This window comes from Gopherus evgoodei, unplaced genomic scaffold, assembly GCF_007399415.2.
Source record: "Gopherus evgoodei ecotype Sinaloan lineage unplaced genomic scaffold, rGopEvg1_v1.p scaffold_62_arrow_ctg1, whole genome shotgun sequence".
Taxonomy (NCBI): domain Eukaryota; kingdom Metazoa; phylum Chordata; order Testudines; family Testudinidae; genus Gopherus; species Gopherus evgoodei.
This window is the reverse complement of record NW_022060083.1, coordinates 378,002-394,462: the sequence shown is the minus strand read 5'-3', so window position 1 is coordinate 394,462 and position 16,461 is coordinate 378,002. Positions and strand designations below refer to the sequence as shown.

At 42.5% G+C, this 16,461-nt stretch overlaps 1 pseudogene; it reads left to right on the top strand.

Annotated features, from left to right (window-relative positions):
• The first annotated feature begins 14,969 nt into the window (after nucleotides 1-14,969).
• Nucleotides 14,970-15,793, top strand: LOC115643550 (annotated as a pseudogene).
• Nucleotides 15,794-16,461: the final 668 nt, after the last annotated feature.

Genomic DNA, 16,461 nt, shown 5'->3' with positions numbered 1-16,461 from the left:
GTTTGTCACTTTGCCTGCGTGCAGGAACAAATAAGGTGAATATACTCAGTTGAAAACAACATGTGGATAATACAAGACAGTGGAATGGAGAAAGAGTATATGTATGCTAAACATATGCTCCACCATCTCTTCGTTTTCAGACCACATTCTGTAGTTCAGGGAACATTTCTGTCTATCAAGCTCTTTCGAACATAAGTAAGCCTTAAGCACTGATGTTTATTATTAATTATTATTATTACTTACTAGATATATTCCCATGTAACAACCTAAATAATAACACTTGATGCTCAATATTTATTCTGGCTGCACAGTCCTAATTTACATCAATCAATCCATCATGGAAATTCAGCAGCTACCCAAAGTTTATATTCTCTGTTTCAATTTTTTTCCATCTTAATGACAGATTCTTTTAAAATAAAGGTTTAAAGCTTCTGTGAAAATGGTAACTTCTTATCAGGGCTGGTGGAAATTTTTCTGCCCAAAAAATGTACAAGCACATGCTGGAATCCATCTTGACTGAGGAGAGAAAGTGCATGCCTAAAGTTAAACATATGTTTTGGTGTTTTCCTCAGTATAGATGGATGAATTCCTGATTCCCTGGTCAACCTGGGCAGCAGTGACCCTGAGATGGTTGAGTTCAAGATCCTCACAAAAGGAAGAAAGGAGAGTAGCAAAATATGGACCCTGGACTTCAGAAAAGCAGACTTTGACTCCGTTAGGGAACTGTTGGGCAGGATCCCCTGGGTAGCTAATATAAGGGGGAAAGGAGTCCAGGAAAGCTGGCTGTATTTTAAAGAAGCCTCATTGAAGGTGCAGGAACAATATGACAGATGTTTTCGAAAAAGATGAAGTACTCAGTGCTTTTTTTGCCTTGGTCTTCACAGACAAGGTCAGCTTAGACACTGTTGTCCTGGGCAACACTGGATGGAGAGGAAGTGAGCAGCCCTCAGTGGTGAAAGAACAGGTTAAGGACTATTTAGAAAAGCTGGACATATACAAGTTCATGGGTTCAGATCTAATGCATCTGAGAGTGCTGAGGGAATTGGCTGATGTGATTGCAGAGCCATTGCCCATTATCTTTGAAAACTCGTGATGATCGGGGGAGGTCCTAGACAATTGGAAAAAGGCAAATATCATGCCCATATTTAAAAAAAGGAATAAGGAGAACCCAGGAAACTACAGCTTCACCTCAGTCCATGGACCAGATCCTCATGGAAACCATTTTGAAGCACTTGGAGGAAAGGAAAATGATCACGAACAGTCAACATGGATTCACCAAGAGCAAGTCATGCCTGACCAACCTGATTGCCTTCTATGATGAGATAACTGGCTCTGTGGATACGGGGAAAGAAGTGGACGTGATATATCTTGATTTTAGCAAAGCTTTCGATACAGTCTCCTACAATATTCTTGCCAGCAAGTTAAAAAAGAATGGATTGGATGAATGGACTAAGAGATAGATAGAAAACTGGTTAGATTGTCGGGCTCAACGAGTAGTAATGAATGGCTTGATATCTAGTTGGCAGCCGGTATCAAGCGGAGTGCCCCAGGGGTTGGTCCTGGGGCCACTTTTGTTCAATATCTTTATTAATTATCTGGTTGATGGGATGGATTGCAGCCTCAGAAATTTCGCAGATGACACTAAGCTGGTGAAGAGGTAGATACGCTGGAGGGTAGGGATAGGGTCCAGAGTGACCTAGACAAATTGGAGGATTGGGCCAAAAGAAATCTGATAAGGTTCAAAGAGGACAAGTGCAGACTCCTGCGCTTAGAATGGAAGAATTCCATGCACTGCTACAGACTGGGAACCGACTGGCTAAGCAGCGGTTCTGCAGAGAAGGACTTGGGGATGTGCCCTTGTTGCCAAGAAGGCTAACGGCATATTGGGCTGCATTAGTAGGAGCATTGCCAGCAGATCAAGGGAAGTAATTATGCCCCTCTCTTTGGCAGAGGTGAAGCCACGTCTGGAACATTGCATCCAGTTTGGGCCCCCCACTTCAGAAAGGATGTGGACAAATTGGAGAGAGTTCACCAGAGGGCAACAAAAATGATTAGGGGTTGGGACACGTAACTTACGAGGAAAGGCTGAGGGAATCAAGCTTGTTTAGTCTGCAGAAGAGAAGAGTGAGGGAGGATTTGATATCAGCCTTCAGCTACCTGAAGGGGGGTTCCAAAGTGGATGGAGCTCAGCTGTTCTCAGTGGTGGCAGATCACAAACACGGAACAATGGTCTCAAGCTGCAGTAGGAGAGGTCAGGTTGGATATTAGGAAGCACTATTTCACTAGGAGGGTGGTGAAGCATTGTTATGGGTTACCTAGGGATGTGGTGGAATCTCCATCCTTTGAGGTTTTTAAGGCCTGTCTTGACAAAACCCTGGCTGGGAAGATTTAGTTGGTGTTGGTGCTGCTTTGAGCAGGGGGTTCAACTAGATGACCCCTTGAGGTCTCTTCCAACTCTAATCTTCTATGATTCCTTTAGCTCCCTTCAAAAATTTCTCAGCATTGGAACCTCACTTTGCCATCTGTATAATGGGATTTACCATTTCACACCTTGAAGAAATAAATCTAAACATTAATTGAAATTCTAAAGCAAAGCTTGTTTTGTCTTTGAAATTCAAATTTTTAAAAATATTTTTCATATGAAGGTGGAACAATTTTAATCCTTTCCTATGTGAAAATTGTTTCCATCTTACTTTTGAGAAAGAGAGATTTATTTCTTCTTTGTTCTTTTAAAAATGTTTTTAAAATCCTTTCACATGCACAGAATATTTTTAATTACACTGGAAATGTAAATAAATGGAAAATCATGCCAAAAAGACAAAGAAATGAATTAACAAAAATCTTTCAAATTATGCATTTCCTCACAGTGTTTTCTATTTTTTTATAAGATGTAATTAATTCATAAAATATTTTAAATATGTTCAGATAAATCAATGGGAAAATCAAACAGATTTTTCAGAGTTTGTAAAGCAAAGCACCTATGCGTCTTTGCATGACTGGGTTCTTAAATACATAATCTCTGCAAAATTATGAACTGCACTTCTACTCCTTCTTCAAATCTATTATTTTTCATCCCATGTTGTACTTTTTTTGTCAATGAAACTATAAAATGAAATATTAACTACTGTCTGTTCTTTTCACAAAGAAAGGATAGACACTGTTCTGCACCTAGGTGTTTTCATGCTGGGTGTCACATATTCCGATATTAAACAAATTGTTTCTTTTTGACATGCATTTACCTACATGCTCCATTCACCATGCTCTTTCCATGAGGCAGCAGATCTCCAGAAGAAAACAGACCTTGAAAAATTCAGTTTCTGAAAACCTTCTGCTGGTTGTCCATTCTCCCAAGTCTTGGAGATGTTCTAATTGGTCTCCTCACCTTTCTGATGATACAGATTGCTGCAGGATACTTGTTCTGCTTAATCTGCAAAAAGTTGATCCAAGGAGCATTTATAAATTATAGACCCACAGACGCAAGTGATGGTTAAGACCCCCTTGAGTGTCTTGCCCATTCTCTTGACTCAGTAGGATTGTTTCTTACAGAATCCTCATGTGCTTTCTCCTATTTAATTTTAAATGGCAACAACCTTGATCATATAACTTTCTAAGGTTTCCCAGTGGGCATTGTTAAAAAGTTAGTGGTATTTCACCATCAAGGCCTTGAGCTTTCCTTTCATTGAAGTCTACAGCATAACTTCCAGTGCTTTGAACCTGAGAAGGAACACACCTGGGGTTGTGGTTAAAGTAGTGGAGTGAAGCTCAGAAAACCTTACCTCAAATTCTATCCATCTGAAGCAGATCCTCTTTGTGCCTTTGAACAAGTCACTCAGGCAGATTTGTAAAGGTATTTAGGCACCTAGTGGGATTTCAGAAGTAACTAGGTGCCAAACACCCATTGGAACCAATGAGTTTTAGGCACCCAGATGCTATTGAAAATCTCTGCAAGTACGCAAATACCTTCTGCGCCTTGGTTTACCCATCTTTAAAATGGAGACAATCATCTTTCATAGATTCATAGATTCATAGACTCTAGGACTGGAAGGGACCTCGAGAGGTCATCGAGTCCAGTCCCCTGCCCTCATGGCAGGACCAAATACTGTCTACACCATCCCTGATAGACATTTATCTAACCTACTCTTAAATATCTCCAGAGATGGAGATTCCACAACTTCCCTAGGCAATCTATTCCAGTGTTTAACTACCCTGACAGTTAGGAACTTTTTCCTAATGTCCAACCTAAATCTCCCTTGCTGCAGTTTAAGACCATTGCTTCTTGTTCTATCGTTGAAGGCTAAGGTGAACAAGTTTTCTCCCTCCTCCTGATGACACCCTTTTAGATACCTGAAAACTGCTATCATGTCCCCTCTCAGTCTTCTCTTTTCCAAACTAAAGAAACCCAATTCCTTCAGCCTTCCTTCATAGGTCATGTTCTCAAGACGTTTAATCATTCTCGTTGCTCTTCTCTGGACCCTCTCCAATTTCTCCACATCTTTCTTGAAATGCTGTGCCCAGAACTGGACACAATACTCCAGGTGAGGCCTAACCAGTGCAGAGTAAAGCGGAAGAATGACTTCTCGTGTCTTGTTTACAACACACCTGTTAATGCATCCCAGAATCACGTTTGCTTTTTTTGCAACAGTATCACACTGTTGACTCATATTAAGCTTGTGGTCCACTATGACCCCTAGATCTCTTTCTGCCATACTCCTTCCTAGACAGTCTCTTCCCATTCTGTATGTGTGAAACTGATTGTTCCATCCTAAGTGGAGCACTTTGCATTTATCTTTATTGAACTTCATCCTGTTTACCTCAGACCATTTCTCCAATTTGTCCAGATCATTTTGAATTTTGACCCTGTCCTCCAAAGCAGTTGCAATCCCTCCCAGTTTGGTATCGTCCGCAAACTTAATAAGCGTATTTTCTATGCCAACATCTAAATCGTTGATGAAGATATTGAACAGAGCTGGTCCCAAAACAGACCCCTGCGGAACCCCACTTGTTATACCCTTCCAGCAAGATTGGGAGCCATTAATAACTACTCTCTTTACGGTTATCCAGCCAGTTATGCACCCACATTATAGTAGCCCCATCTAAATTGTACTTTCCCAGTTTATCTATAAGAATATCATGCGAGACCGTATCAAATGCCTTACTAAAGTCTAGGTATATCACATCCACCGCTTCTCCCTTATCCACAAGGCTCGTTATCCTATCAAAGAATGCTATCAGATTAGTTTGACATGATTTGTTCTTTACAAATCCATGCTGGCTATTCCCTATCACCTTACCACCTTCCAAGTGTTTGCAGATGATTTCTTTAATTACTTGCTCCATTATCTTCCCTGGCACAGAAGTTAAACTAACTGGTCTATAGTTTCCTGGGTTGTTTTTATTTCCCTTTTTATAGATGGGCACTATATTTGCCCCCTTCCAGTCTTCTGGAATCTCCCCCATCTCCCATGATTTCCCAAAGATAATAGCTAGAGGCTCAGATACCTCCTCTATTAACTCCTTGAGTATTCTAGGATGCATTTCATCAGACCCTGGTGACTTGCAGGTATCTAACTTTTCTAAGTGATTTTTTACTTGCTCGTTTTTTATTTTATCTTCTAAACCTACCCTCTTCCCGTAAGCATTCACTATATTAGACATTCCTTCAGACTTCTCAGTGAAGACCGAAACAAAGAAGTCATTAAGCATCTCTACCATTTCCAAGTCTCCCGTTACTGTTTCCCCCTCCTCACTGAGCAGCAGAGAATGGACTCCTGACCTCATTTGGGACTTTTAAGTATATATAATATAGAATAAATGTTTCTTTCACTAGATGTTTATTTCTCTGTCAGCAGATCTATATCTGTGCCAACAGATTGTGGCTACATTCTTTTTGCTATCTGGGGAAATTTCCTTAGGCTAAAGTTTCCAGACATGAAGATCTACAGTTAAGCATCCAGGTGCTTAAGTGACTCACAACGTGACTCAGTCACCTAAATCCTTGTTTTAGCTTCACTGCAAATCAAAACTCTGGCCAAAAACTTGGTACCTATGTTTTCAGGGTCAAATTTCCCTAGGCATCTCTATTTCTGCCACTGGGTATGGGCAGTCCTGGCTCACTCTAGAAGTTCAGACACTTAACTCCCACATAAGCCCCAATATGATAGGTGAACTTTCACAAGATAGGCAGGCAATGACCTGTTTAGTGTGCAGGACCTGATCCAATAGGCATGCTCAGCATAAAGTATTAAATAAAGCTTTCATTTTAACAGCATCCCTTGTTCCTTTTCCCTTTAGCTGAAGAAAGCTTATAGAAGAAAAAACACCTCTTGTTTGACAGTCTCGCAGATGGTATCAAAGATGGTAATAACTGTCCTTTTCGGTAAAATAAAAGAAGTTGGTTGAGATGAGCTGGAGGTATTTTTATTGCTGCTCTGTTAATGCCCTTTCATTGCAGCCAACCTATGGGATTCAGCTGGAGCTGGTTGAGGTGTTGGACATATCTGTGTCCCTTTCTCTGGCCTGGTCTGGTCCAGACATCTCTAGGATGAGGACAAAGGAAGCCCAAGTTCCCAGAAGATGGTAGGGGTGGCAACTATGATGATGACGCTTGCTCCAGTAGCCTGCGTCCATTCTTCCTTACCCCCACCTTCTTTAAGGACTCACAAAGGGGAGCAATGGGTGGAATAGCCCATCCTGTTATTATTTTGTCCACCAATTAGGCCTAATATCCAACACATCAATTTTGGTTCACTGATTTCTGGCTCCACATCTCTTGTTTTTAGCAAGCATGATTTCAGCAATCACTGACTTATATCAACAAGAGCTTTTTGTTTAGACTAATTCAGTCTTTCTGTCTCCCTTTAAAACCTTCTCCCATGAGAGTTTGTTATTATAGGTTATTGTGACATCTTATGAACTTTCATATAATTTTTACAGTTATGGTCAAAGCTAGGGTAAATTTTTAGCCCCAGTTCTCATAACAAGGTTCAACTCCCTGCTCTCCCTGAAAGGAAGAACAAAGATCTGAGCCAAGGTCTCTCACATCTTTCAGGACAGTGTGCTAACCACTGAGATATGGGATATTTTGATAGACAGCTCTTCTGTTGAAGCTGTTTCACTGTGCGCTAAATAATTGAATAGTCACTGGACCAGAAAGAGACTGTCAATATGGATGATTTGATAGCTTGGTGGTTTGGGCCTCCATCTCTGAGGTGGGAGACCTGGAGTCTAGTCTAGTTTTCCTTCTTCAGTGACAGTGGAGCAGCTTCAACCGTAGAGACTGAGGGAGGTCTACATTAGAATATTACACAGGTCAATGGTTTGGCCACACTTCCAAGAGTTGGGACACCCCTGTATAAATACTTTCTCCCCTCAGGCATAGGGGGACTGTGACACTCTGTGCCCCAAAGCAACACCCTGGCACCCCCACATTCACCATTGTCATATAATTATGATATGTTTTGTACAAAAGATGTTCATTGTGAAGGTGGAGAAAAAGGTGTTGTGTATGGCAAACAGAAGGCACCAACCGGTAGCTTTCGATGAGGCAATCCTGAAGGAAAAGATTTCTAGGGAAGATGGAGTCTCCTGGATGACTGTGATTAAAATTCTAATATGTATTCATTATCTACTGCCCTGTTTTCATTTGTTATGCTTATATTTTTGTTTCTGTTTTAACAGCAATTTTCACTTCCCCTCTGAGCCAAGATGAGGCTTTTGACCAATTTTCCTTCTTTCAAAAATGGAAAATGGTGGCTTTTTTGGCAACCAAGTAAACCTTTCTTAACAACTCCTAGTTTTGATCCACTGGAGTGTGCAGCGCCCGCCCCTCCCCACCCCCCATCTGTAGCTCTGCTTTACCATGTTATATCCGAATGTGTGTTATATTGGGTCTCATTATATTGGGGTAGAGGTGTATATACTAAAAACAATAAAAGAACCCAAGCTTATGCTATAAGCTTATTAGAGATCACCCCGACTCCATCAGGGACTCTGGCTGGAGCAATCCTTCCAAACTCCATCCAAGGGGTTTCCTTGTGGATTCAAGTTCATCACAGCTTCAGCTCAGAACAAGCACCCAGGCATCAGTAGGCCCAGTCCTTCCAACTTTACCCTAAGAATTGGGGCCCTCCATGGACCATGGGTCCTGTCCATTTGCTGGATCAGGAAGAAGGCCCTGAGCCAGTTTAAAACCAGGCTATTTATCCAAAAATCCTTTTTGTCTGCTGGTCCCTGGAGAATCCAATTTGAACTAGTGTATGTGAACCTCTCTGGGGATGGTGTCCAAGGGCTGAGAACAGAGGAATTACATGAGAACGTAGAAGAGTAACACACAAATCCACCACAGCATACACACTACTGTATTTTAATGCAATGGAAGATATTAAAGCTAAGTCAATAAGCTTTTGTCTTAATTTCATAGGGTTTGTCTAGCACATTGCGAGATAGTGTCGGTCTGTCACTGCCACACAATGGCTGATGGCATCCAGTGAAGGCCATTGCAAGGCCAGGCCCATTAGAGGGGATGACTGGAACAACTCACACATGCCTGGGATTTTCAAGGAGCCAAAGGAAATTAGGTGTCCAAATTCAATATAATCCCTTATGATTCCTTGAAATTCCCAGCCAAAATTAGCACTGGCCACTCTCAGTTCCCCTGGGCACCTTGGAAAATCCAGCAGTCAGAAAAGCAAGTGTTAAATAATGTCCTGATGCCATTGTGTAAATTGGCGGGACCACAAAGTGCTGCCTTTTATTTTTCCTGGTGGGTGCTCCAACCCCACTCTGCCCTAAGACCCTCCCCCAACTCCATCCCTTACCTTGAGGCCCTGCCCTTGATCCACCTCTTTCCACCCCCCGCAAGGACCCACCTTGTTTGTTCATTTGTTTTTTTGTTGTTCAGTTGTTTTTCTTACCACATATTTTACTCAGACATCAGACACACACAGGGAAGGAAATCTGCCTCTGTTAAAGATTCACTGCTTCACGCCCCTTCTGTTGAGTAACAGACCAATGCCAACACATTGCTGTATAACTCAAAAGTCTGACATATACTTTGGAGAAAAGATCTCTGATTTAAAGATTCAGCCACCCAACTCTTTGGATTTTGACCTTCATCAGCATGAAGAATTCTTAAAGTAGGAGTGAAATATTACTTGAGATTGGATACAGACATGTGCTAAAGTGAAATTCCTCTGCTTTTGCATCTCAAATGTTGTTATTAATATTTGTATTACAATAACAGTAAGAAACTTCAACTAACCAAAAGTTCCCGGCCAGTTGTATTATTAGTCCCATTTCAGAGATGGAACAATGAGACAGAGAAATTAGATCAACTCTACCTCCCCACCCACTAGGCCACATTTCCCTCCCATGAGTCCAGATTTCTAGTCCCTGTCTCCAGCACTAAGGACTGTTATAGGACAGGCAGTACTTATGTTTCAGAAAACATAACTCTTTGGGTCTGATTCCTCTTGACACTTTAATAATTCTTTTCTATTCTATTCAAGTTCTCCTTACGGAATGAGAGTCAAGACTCCTGTGTTCTACCTCCACCCCCACAGCTGTGGGGTGGGAGAAGAGCAGGATCTAGTGGGTTAGAGGAAGGGGGCTGGGAGCTGGGATTCCTGGGTTTTATGCACAGCTATTGGAGAAGAGTGTAGCCTAGTGGGTTAGAGCAGGGGCCTGTGATTCAAGATGCCTCAATTCTCCTCCTTGGGTCAATGCCCTCGTATCTGATCAATGCAAAGATGTCTTGCTCCTCTATTAAGCATAATACAATCTAGCTTAAAAACCCTAGTGAACTGTGGGGTGTGTTATTGTTTGTGATCAGCATTTCTAAACTCAGAGCTGGTGTGCAAACCTTCGGGGGAGTACAGCCCTGCATGCCAATCTCACCCAAGTGAAACAGCTCAGCCAGCACATCAGCCTCGGGAGAGAGAGAATTTGACTTGTGCTGTTCTGAAGATCTTCTGCCTGCACATCAGTGGAAAGAGCTCATGGCTGCTTCTTCCATCGGGATATTACCAGATCCACTGGCATACAATGGGTTAAATCCCCTCCTCTTTTCACCCAGCCTGCTTACCTCTGGAGAAGCTAAGCGCAACTAGATTGCAGGGTAGACCCTCATACAAACCCATCTATGTCTCGTCATACCCCTCTCTCACGCTCACTCACTCTCTCTCCTTGTATCTCAGGCATGTGTTCCAAACATTGATCATTCTCATGGCTCTTCTCTGAACCCCCTCCAATTTTCTCAACTTGTTGGCACCAGAACTGGACACCATATTCCAGTAGTGGCCGCATCTGTGCCAAATACACAGGTAACATTTTTGTCATATATAGTTGCTTTTCAGTGAGGGAGTTATTTTTTTTAAGTTGCTTGTGCTTCCCCTGTAAGCCAGGCTCTTATTTTATCACAACTGTGGGCTTCTGTTTCAATTGTGAGCTTGTGGTCTTTTGGGCATTTAGTAAAATATTCTTAAACAATACCCTGTGATCAGTCACATTTTTTTCTGTTCATTCTTTCTCCCAGCTGATTTGACTTATGATTATTTTCAGCATTGTGAAAATGGCGTTTTTAAAGCATGATAGATAAATAGATAGATGGATTAGATCAATTGATCGATCACTGGTCTGGATTTTATTCTGTTTGCACATTGTAAATTGGCTCTTTTAAAGCACATTAGATAGATAGATAGATTAGATTGATCGATCGATCATTGGTTTGGATTTTATTCTGTTTGCACATTGTAAATGTGATCAAGCTATAATCACTTATGCCTAAGCTACCACTAATTTTTAGTTCCATGATCGGTTCTTACTTATCTGTCAAGATGAGGTTCAGTACAGAATTTCCCTGTGTTAGATGCAACACTTTTTAAGTTAGAAAATTGTCATCTGTAATATTTAGAAATTTCAAGGATGCTTTAGTACTGACAAAAGGAGACACCTCCACCTCATAAGAACATAAGAACTGCTCTACCGGGTCAGAACAAAGGTCCATCTCGCCCAGTGTCTGTCTACCGACGGTGGCCAATGCCACATGCCCCAGAGGGAGTGATCCTAAGAGGCAATGATCAAATGATCTCTCTCCTGCCATCCATCTCCATCCTCTGACAGAGGATAGGGACACCATTCCTTACCCATCCTGGCTAATACTCATTTTTGGACTTAACCACCATGAATTTATCCAATTCTCTTTTAAATGCTGTTATAGTCCTAGCCTTCACAACCTCCTCAGGTAAGGATTTCCACAAGTTGACTGTGCGCTGCGTGAAGAAGAACTTCCTTTTATTTGTTTAAAACCTGCTGCCTATTAATTTCATTTGGTGACTCCTAGTTCTTGTATTATGGGAATAAGTAAATAACTTTTTCTTATCCACTTTCTCCGCATCACTCATGATTTTATATACCTCTATCATATCCCCTCTTAGTCTCCTCTTTTCCAAGCTGAAGAGTCCTAGCCTCTTTAATTTTTCTTCATATGGGACCCTCTCCAAACCCCTAATAATTTTAGTTGCCCTTTTCTGAACCTTTTCTAGTCCCAGCATATCTTTTTTGAGGTGAGGAGACCACATCTGTACACAGTATTCAAGGTGTGGGCATACCATTGATTTATATTAGGGCAATAAGATATTCTCAGTCTTATTCTCTATCCCCTTTTTAATGATTCCTAACATCCTGTTTGCTTTTTTGACCACCTCTGCACACTGCGTGGACATCTTCAGAGAACTATCCACGATGACTAGTTGTAGCTAAATTAGCCCCCAGCATAATGTATGTATTTTTCGACTTATTTTTTTCCAATGTACATTACTTTACATTTATCCACATTAAATTTCATTTGCCAGTTAGTTGCCTAATCACTTAGTTTTGTGAGATCTATTTGAAGTTCTTCACAGTCTGCTTTGGTCTTAACTATCTTGAGCAGTTTAGTATCGTCTGCAAACTTTGCCACCTCACTGTTTACCCTTTCTCCAGATCATTTATGAATAAATTGAATAGGATTGGTCCTAGGACTGACCCTTGGGGAACACCACTAGTTGCCCCTCTCCATTCTGAGAATTTACCATTAATTCCTACTCTTTGTTCCCTGTCTTTTAACCAGTTCTCAATCTAGGACCTTCCCTTTTATCCCATGACAACCTAATTTATGTAAGAGCCTTTGCTGAGGAACCTAGTCAAAGGTTTTCTGGAAATCTAAGTAGACTATGTCCAGTGGATCCTCCTTGTCCACGTTTGTTGACCCTTTCAAAGAACTCTAATAGATTAGTAAGACATGATTTCCCTTTACAGAAACCATACTGACTATTGCTCAATAGTTTATGTTTTTCTTTGTGTCTGATAATTTTATTCTTAACTATTGTTTCGACTAATTTGCCCGGTACCGACATTAGACTTACTGGTCTGTAATTGCTGGGATCACCTCTAGAGCTTTTTTTAAATATTGGTGTTATAGTTAGCTAACTTCCAGTCATTGGGTACCGAAGCTGATTTAAAGGACAGGTTACAAACCTTAGTTAATAGTTCTGCAACTTCATATTTGAGTTCTTTCAGAACTCTTGGGTGAATGCCATCTGGTCCCGGTGACTTGTTTATGTTAAGTTTATCAATTAATTCCAAAATCTCCTCTAGTGACACTTCAATCCGTGACAGTTCCTCAGATTTGTTACCTACAAAAGCCAGCTCAGGTTGGGAAATCTCCCTAACATCCTCAGCCATGAAGACTGAAGCAAATAATCCATTTAGTTTTTCCGTAATGACTTTATCTTCTTTAAGCAAACCTTTTGTTTCTTGATCATCAAGGGGCCCCTCTGGTTGTTTAGCAGGCTTCCTGCTTCTGATGGACATAAAAAACATTTTGTTATTACTTTGGAGTTTTTGGCTAGCTGTTCTTCAAACTCCTCTTTGGCTTTTCTTATTACACTCTTGCACTTAATTTGGCAGTGTTTATGTTCCTTTCTGTTTGCCTCACTAGGATTTGACTTCCACTTTTTAAAGGAAGTCTTTTTATCTCTCACTGCTTCTTTTACATGGTGGTTAAGCCATGGTGACTCTTTTTTAGTTCTTTTACTGTGTTTCTTAATTGGGGTATACATTGAAGCTGGACCTCTATTACGGTGTCTTTAAAAAACGCCCATGCAGCTTGCAGAGATTTCACTTTAGTCACTGTACCTTTTAACTTTTGTTTAACTAACTCTCTCATTTTTGGATAGTTCCCCCTTTTGAAATTAAATGCCACAGAGTTGGGCTGTTGAGATGTTCTTCCCACCACTCGGATGTTGAATGCTATTGTGTTATAGTCACTATTTCCAAGTGGTCCTGTTATAGTTACCTCTTGGACCAGCTCCTGCGCTCCACTCAGGATTAGATCTAGAGTTGTCTCTCCCCTTGTGGGTTCCCATACCAGCAGCTCCATGAAGCAGTCATTTAAAGTATTGAGAAATTTTATTTCTGCATTTCATCCTGAAGTGAAATGTTCCCAGTCAATATGGGAATAATTGAAATTCCCCACTATTATTGGGTTCTTAATTTTCATAGCCTCTCTAATTTCCCTTAGCATTTCATTGTCACTATTACTGTCCTGGTCAGGTGGTCAATAATAGAACCCATATGTTACATTTTTATTAGAGCATGAAATTTCTATCCACAGTGATTCTATGGAACATGTGGATTCACTTAAGATTTTTACTTCATTTGAATCTACATTTTCTTTCACATATATTGCCACTCCCCCTACTCCTGCGCACGACCTGTTTTGTCCTTCCTATATATTTTGTACCCTGGAATGATTGTGTCCCATTGATTGCTCCCAATCCACCAGGTTTCTGTGATTTTCTCCTTTATCACAAGGCATTCTAGTTCATCCATCTTATTATTTAGACCATAGCTTATGTTACTCCAATTGAAATCTTCAGTAATTTCACAGGGATTTTTTTTTGCTACACATCGTTGATAGTTGTTCATTATTGATAGCTGCAATGATAGCATTAAGGAGCTGTTCATCTATCGATCGGTCAGTGTTGGTGGCTATTTGCTCTTCTGCAACTTCGGCGTTGACTAAGTCCTGGTATTAATTAATGTAGGATAGTAAATGCTTTAATTACTAAAGCATTCATACCCGAAAAGCAAAATCTTTATCTGTATTGCAGAGTTCTGCAGTGGAAAGAAATTGCCATCTCAGCACCATGGATTCAGCAAATTTCACTGTGTAAGATACCAAACTTAGCTGTGTGTGTGTATACATTTGTATTAAAAGGGTGAGGGTGAAGTTTAAATGCAGGAAGTAAGGAAAATAGTGTATGAATGACTGGATGGTTGCAGATGGATGGATGGATAGATATATACGGATGAACGAATGAATATGGTCTAGACAGTATTTGGTCCTGCCATGAGGGCAGGTGACTGGACTCGATGACCTCTCGAGGTCCCTTCCAGTCCTAGAGTCTATGAGTCCATGAGTCTATATGCAGATGGATGAACAGATAGATAACTGGGTAGATGTGGGTGGGTGGATGGAATGATGGAAGTATGCAGATGGATAGATGCATGAAGGATCTCTTTACCCATCAATCAATTCCTTTATCTATCCTCTATCTCTCTAAGCGCCATCTCTCTGTCTAAGCTCTGACCTTCTGCCAGCGTCTAGTTCTCTTTGTCTCTAGGTTGTCACACTGTTGCACCCCTGAGGTGTCTGGGGCTCTTACCAAAGGCTGTCTAGTTGGTTCTCTAGCAAAGGCCGGGGGAGTCGTCTGTCCTGCCAGACCCTATAGACCTCATGGCTGGGCCAACAAGGAAATAGGCCAACACCCAATAGCCACGGCATTTTGCTCTTTTCTCTGTGCAGATCCAATGATCCACTGAGACCTAGCAACACAGGTGCAGTGGGTGAGATGGTCTTGCTGGGCCTGTCATAGCCCTAGGTCCTTAGCCTGGCTTTGGCCAGCCTGCTCCTCCTCTCCTATGCAGCCATGCTGCTGGGGAACCTGTCCATCATTCTGACCATCCGCGCTGAGCCACGCCTGGCCGCTTCCCCCATGTACTACCTCCTAGGCAACCTCTCCCTGGTGTACCTGTGCTACACTTCGGTCACCACTCCCCTGATGGCCTTGGGGCTGCTCTCTGGCCGTACCACCATCCCCTTGGGCGAGTGTCTGGGCCAACTCTTCTTCCTGCACTTCTTGGGATGCACCAAGATCTTCCTCCTCACCGCCATGGCCTACCACCTCTATGTGGCCATCTGCCAGCCCCTGCACTACACGACCATCATGGGCTGCCGCACCTGAGCCAGGCTGGTGGCTGGCTCCTGGATGAGGGCCCTGGTCCACTCTTTGGTACAGACCCTACTGGCCACCATATTGCCCCACTGTGGCCCCAACCGCATCGACCACTATTTCTGTCATGTGGCCCCACTGCTACGCGTGGCTGCACTGACACGTCCCTGACGGAGATCCTGGTGGTGTCCAACACCGAGGCCATCTCCCTGGGCTGTTTCCTGATGTTGCTGGTCTCCTGCGGGGTCATCCTGGCCGCCCTGTGGCACCGCTCTGCTAAGGGCCGGCGCAAGGCCCTGTCCACCTGCATAGACCATTTGATGGTGGTGGCCATCTTTTTTGGACCCTACATCTTCATCTACACTCGGCCCTTCTCCACCATCCCAGCTGACAAGATGGTGTCGCTGTTGGTCACTGTGGTGACACCCGCGCTCAACCCACTGATCTATACTTTGAGGAACACAGAGATAAAGGGAGCCATGAGGCGACTCTGGGGCAGGCAGGTGAGAGCAGAGAAGTGACTTAACGGCCTCTGTGGGTGGTTTGCCACTTTGCTGTTGTTCTGCAGTTTAGTGCCATGGCCTTAAAACTTCATGCACCTGCTGGGGTAAAGCCAGCTCTGGGGTGGAGCAACTGGGTAAGAGCTATGCAACAATGCTGCACAGGGTTGGCTCACTCAGTGCTAAGATGCAGACAGCTGTGGGGCTGGGAAGCTGGTTAACAGCCACACAGCAACACCACTTGGGGATGGCGCACTGAAAGCTGAGATACAGCTAACTCTGGGGTGGGGCAGCTGGATAACATCCACACAGCAACACCACTTGGGGATGGCTCACCCAAATCTGAGATGCAGCTAGCTCTGGAGCAAAGCAGCTGGGTAACATCCCCACAGAACACCACATGGGGATGGCTCACCTGAAGCTGCAATGCAGCCAGCTCTGGGGTGGGGCAACTGGACAACAGTGACCATGTGAAAAGTGGCTATACAGCAATTTAAGATGGGAAATGCAGATAGACTTAGGCCCATCTCCTCAGAGGCATGGAGGTGCCTAATTCCCATTGGTTTCAGTTAGGCACTTAAGTACCTTTGAGGGTATGGCCTCAGTTACCAATTGGCACTCTGCGGAGCTTTGTGAATTAATAAATGATAACAAGAATTGTGTTTTCTGCATTTTCTCCTCCTGCTGCT